Source organism: Oratosquilla oratoria, chromosome 3 (assembly GCF_046742065.1).
Source record: "Oratosquilla oratoria isolate Oo_2021 chromosome 3, ASM4674206v1, whole genome shotgun sequence".
Lineage (NCBI taxonomy): Eukaryota > Metazoa > Arthropoda > Malacostraca > Stomatopoda > Squillidae > Oratosquilla > Oratosquilla oratoria.
The window spans coordinates 70533803-70539941 of NC_134779.1; positions in this window are offsets into that span (position 1 = coordinate 70533803).

Genomic DNA, 6139 nt, shown 5'->3' on the forward strand with positions numbered 1-6139 from the left:
TTGTAACTTCTGCTGTTACCACTGTTTATGTTGTTCTTTGTTGTAGCGTCTTCGTGCTGGTGCAGTTTATAGTTTTTGCTGTTGCTTGTTTCTCTTGTTGCTTTTATATATTATTCATGTTATTTTATCTATTTTTTATTACTTTTTTTTTTTTTTTTTTTTTATCTTGTTCCTGGTGACATCCCAAAACCAAAGAAGTGAGCGTTCGGTATCTTCCAAAATTAGATTTGTGGAACATTTTCCAGAAAAAAAAAAGCGAACCGTAGACGACGCTACACGAAACGCTAGAAAAGATAGGACTTCATCAGTTAGTCAATGAGGCACACTGGGATTTGATCTCACCACCGAGTACGAAAACAAGTTCGACTCTTAATTGCTACTAATGGTTGTCCCTTGTCCTGGATGTGCTTATTCATAGGACTAGTGATTTCGAACGCATCTGGACCTACCTACCGTAGACTCCCCACCAAAGGAAGTAAACTGAATGACCAAAATAACTTTGTGAGTATCGAGGATATTTTGGAACAATATGACAAAGCGAGCTGATAGCAGGACATGTTCAACTACAACCAGTCACCATTAACTTTTGTTCTTTGACTGCCAGGTTAAGTGGCAGTCACCGGTAGTTGCTGGAATCGAACATGGGTCATCGCAGGACCAGAAAGGTGAGAAACTCAGCACTCTATGACGTCACGACGAAAGTACATACATATATAAATAAACCAGAGGCTCTTTTCCCCTTAAAAGGGAGGTAGCCAAAAAACAAAGGCATAAAAACCATGACTACCCACTCCATCCCCACATACTCCATTCCCATCCACCCCCTTCCCTCCCTCTTATCCTGGCTCCTCCTGGATGACGGGTCATCCCTGCATCTCGCCCACTGCCCTGGCATAGAAGCAGTGTCGCAAGACATATCACATTCACAGCAAAGGCTGCTTCATTAAATCGGTGACCTCCCCTCTCCGTCCCCTCATGCAGAAATGGAGAAGACGGGGAGAAATCCCTTCGGTCTGCGTCAAAATATCATTTATATATACAGAGGATTTACAAAGGATTACAAAGGTGAAGCATGCCGACAGGAGACCTTTTGGTCCATAATAAGGTCGGATGTGAAAAATAATGATAAATAGATAAATAAGTAAATAAATCAATAAATAAATCAATAAATAAACAAATAAATGAATAAATAAATAATTAAATAAATAGATAAATAAATAAATAAACGAATAAATAAATAAATAAATAAATGAATGAATGAATACATAAATAAATGAATAAATAAATAAATGAATAAATGCTCTCCATGTGTTCAAACCATCCCAATACTATTTCATCAACCCTATCTCACAACTCCCATTCCACCCCCGTTTTCCTCCTCACCACCTCGTTTCTCATTCTATCCAGCCTAGTAACCCCTATCATACTTCTCAGACACCTCATCTCAAACACATTCAAACTCCTCTCTTCCTCTTTTATGTTTCAAATTTCTGCCCCATACAGTGCTGTTGGTACAATCCTTCATCAAATCTCCCCTTAGCATCCATTCCCAAATGCCTAATTCTCATTATACTTGTTAATCCTCCAAGACATTTACTTGCTTCTCTCAACCTACATTCTACCTCCACTTCCACCTCCGCTCCTCTCTTTCCTGCCACATTTGCACCCAAGTATCTAAAACTATCTACTTCCTCCAGTCTCTCTTCACTAATACTCATTTCCAGTCTGCCGCCATTTTATCCCCTTGTACATCTTACCACCTTACTTTTACCCACATTTATCTTCAACTTCCTTCTTTCGCAAACCCTCTCAAAGTCCATTACTAACTTCCTCAATCATTCCTCTGATCCTGCTACAAGCGCAGTGTCGTTCGCAAAAAACAACTGGCTTACCTCCCATTTTTCTCCATTTTCTTTAACCATCTCCAAACCCTGACCCACTACCTATTTGCCTCTCGCACCACCCCATCCATATATAAATTGAACAGCCAGGGCGACATAACACATCCATGATGAAGTCTCACCTTTATTTCAAACCACTCACTCTCTACATTTCTGATTCTAACACGGCTCTTCCACTCTTGTAAAAACTCTTGGCTGCTCTTAAAAGCTTTCCTCCTATCCCATATAGCTGCAATTCCTCTCTCAGTGTCTTCCTTCCTACCCTGCCATAAGCCTTTTCCAGATCCATAAAAAAGAAATCATCACTTTTTCCTAAAGCTTTCTCACATAGCTGTCTTACTATAAAAATCTGATCAACGCAACCCCTACTTGCCCCAAACCCACACTGTTTCTCATCAATTACTCCCTCTGTTCCTCACCTAATCCTCTCAATCAAGACTCTCCTATAAGCCTTCCCAACTACACTTAACAAAATGGTCCCTCTGGAACTACTATACTCAAACTTGTCCCCTTTTCCTTTGTAAAGTGGAACTATACAGACACTCTTGCAGTCCTCCGGTACTCTATCCTCTTTTAAACAAACATTGAATAATTGCACCAGGCGGTCCACCATCAGTGTACCTCTTTTTTCTGAATTACACCCATCAAACCTAGGTACCTTATCTGCTCTCATAATCTTAACAACTGCCTTGATTTCATTTTTCCATGTTTCTCACTCATCAGTGTCCTTTTCTTAGCGCTACCCACTGGAACTACCTTTCCCTCCCTATACTCCTTCACATTTAGCAACACCATAGAATACTCCGCTCATCTTCCTTTTACTGCCTTCTCTTTCATTGTCATCTCTCCATCTGCACCTTTTACCTTTTCATCTCAAGGTAATTCGCCTCCTCTCCCTCTCTTGATTTCTCTTGAAAACACCTTTTTATCACTTTTAAAATCTACTGTCATACTCTTACCTCATTTCACATATACTCTCCTCTTTGTCTCCCTTATCTTATGCTTTACTTCTCTTTTCTTTACTTTGTATCTCATATGATTCTCTCGTCCTATTTTGTAACCAATCTGTGAAACCTCGCTTCGTCTTTTCTACAACCTTGTTTGCTTCCTCATCCCACCACTCACTACCTTTCCTTCTATTTCCTCCTGTCTTTCTTGTTCCACACACCTCCTTTACACACCTTGTGACTCCTTCCTTGAACCATCCTCATTCCTCCTCCACTCCTAGTTCTTCTCTATCCTTCACTACCTCCCACTCCTCTCTTAGCTTCTTCTTGTATTACCTATTTTCTTTCTTATTTAAGCAGCTCACTTTAACCACCTCCCTGTCTTCTGCCTCTTTTCCTCTTTCTCCACCTATCCTCCACTCTCAACTTACCTTCCACCAAAAACTGATATGATATTCCCCCACTCTCTCACCTTAAAACATGCACATCCTTAACTCTTCCTACTATACTCCTGGTCACCGCTTTATGATCCATTAATGCTCTTTCTACCACCCTTCCATCCACCACCCTCTCCCATGTGTACTTATGCTTGACTTTTTTCCTGAACATTGCATTTGCTATCATCAACTCTCTTTCTAGACACATCTCCACCATCAACTCTCCACTACGATTTTTTCCTGGAACTCCACACTTCCCAACCACTCCGTCTAGCATTAAGGTCTACCAATACCACTACATTGACATTTCTCCCTAATGCCTCTATGCACTCATTTAAATCTATCCAAAAAGCCTCCCTTTCCTCTACACTCTTCTCACTACTAGGCCCATACGCACTTACAAAAAACCCACATCTCCCTTCCCAATTTCACCTTCATCCACATCAACCTTGAAGAAACCTCCTTCTACTCCACTACACGTTTGCCTATCTCTTCACTTACTAGTATAGCCACATTTTCTCTCCCTCGTCCCCTCTTCATTCCTGAGATCCTCCCAACTACACTCCCGAAGTCAAACTCACCCCTCCCTCTCAACTTACTTTCACTAAATGCCAACACAGCTATCTTACTTGTCACAAACATATTGTCTATCTCTTCCCTTTTACTCTCATCTGTATCACATCGATGCACATTAAAAGACCCAAACTTTAGGGTACTAGTTGGAAATTTCCTCCTAGACCATATGCATTTACTTTTTTAGGAATGTCCCCTATGTATCTATAGGGAATAGGTTGCTTAGTCCTATCCCCGTCCCGTTTTTGCCACCTCATACGACTCAAGTGGAAAGACTTGGTGGCAGTATTCTTTTCCCCACCACAGGGTTCGGCGAAATGAGAAAATGAATATTCAGAGAAATTGTATAGGGCAGTAACTAGAGTGGGGGGACAGCATATTGGAAGGACAGTTGCAGTATAATAAAGTATCATCATTTCTCTATGAATAGAGATTTCCTCTACCACAGACAAAATAATGAATGGCTCTGGTCTGTGGGGACGACCCATGTAGACCCTAAAGTATCAGCTGCATGCTACTTAGAAATTTTAAACACCAGAATAACATGCAGCCAACACCCCAGGCGGGGTATTGGCAAAAGTAAAGAAAAATAATGTCACAAAAAAGTAGGAGTAGCGATGGGTGAGAGGGTGGAATATTCGACTCAGTCTTGCTTTACTAGGGTTCAAGTCCTCTTGACGAAAAATTATTATATAATCTTCATTATACTCCCTATTTGTCCCTTGACCAATAGCAACTCCCATGCAAGCGGCGGAGACGCCTTAACCCTATGAGGGGCTGTGATTCGTAAGAGGATAAGGGGGCTTGGTTTCGGGACCCCTATCTCAACGATAGTCTCTATCTAGTGTACACAAGACACCTTACGTTGTCTACCCTGGAAGATAAAAGGTTTAATAACTTGATTTCATATTAGAGAATCATTTCGAAATATTATTGCAAAATAGTCGTATAACATCAGCTACGAAAAACTGAGAAAAATTCCGCTTTGTCCTTTGTTTGAAAAGTCTGCCCATAAAGAATGCAAAGAATAAAGTGTGACTGATTATTTGCCTCAGCCCCTCGCAAAAAAGAAAGAAAGAAAAGTACAAAATGGTTGCAAAGTATTGATGCAGTTCTGACGCAATGTTAAGCACCCACTCGCCTTTTGCATCCGCCTCAGCCTTTCATCTTCTGGAAAAACTGGGTTTGCCAAGAACTCTCCACCTCCTTCTTCCCCCTCCCCTCCTCCTCCTCCTCCTCCTCCTCCTCCTCCTCCTCCTCCTCCTCCTCTTCCTTCTCCTCCTCCTCCTCCTCCCTTTCCTTGTCCTCCTCCTCCTCCTGTTTTTACTTACTCCACATCTTTTGTCTTCACTTTCGTCTCCTCTTCCTCCTTTACCACCACTTATTTCGAAATCTATTCCACCATCTCTTAGCCTCCTCTTAATCCTCCTCCTCTTCCTCTTCCTCTTCCTCTTCCTCATCTTTCTCCTTTTCCTCTTCTTCTTCTTCTTCCTCGTCTTCCTCCTCTTCCTCCTCTTTCTTCTCTTCCTTATCCTCTTTCTCCTCTTCCTCTTCCTCTTCCTCTTCCTCCTCCTGCTCCTCTTCCTCCTCATCTTCCTTCTCTTCCTCTTCCTCCTCCTTGTCCACTTTCTTCTCCTTTCCCCCCAGCTCTTCCTCTGTTATGTATCTTTCCAGATATCCTTCTCAAGAAGGAACTGCATTTTTTTCAGGGGTGGTTCTTTTGAATCTTGGGATTTTAGACTGGGAATCGATATTGGGCTCCTGCATGCGGCACTCCCGTGGGATTGACGTAGAATGCGATCATCTCCCCCGCCCTCCGTCTACCAGATTCCATCAATACATCTATCTTAACTCTGAGGTGCGGCTTTGGGTGTTGGCACTCGGTGTCCGATTTCAGTTGAAGAGCTATCACGTTATTATGTATGAAAATACCCAGGGGGAACCAGCAACCAAAGATCTGTGTACTTTCTTTCCTCATCCCTTTCTATTTATTTATTTATTTATTTATTTATTTATTTATTTATTTATTTATTTATTTATTTATTTATTTATTTATTTATTTATTTATTTATCTATTTATTTATTTATTTATTATTTATTTATTTATCTCTTTGTTTGTGTATATATTTATTTATCTATTTATTTATTTATTTATTTATTTATTTATTTATTTATCTATTTATTTATTTATTCATTTATTTTTTTAACATCTGTTTCTCATTCATCACCTCTCTGTTCTCCTACATCCTCCTCTGCATCTTCTTCTTACTCTTCGACATCC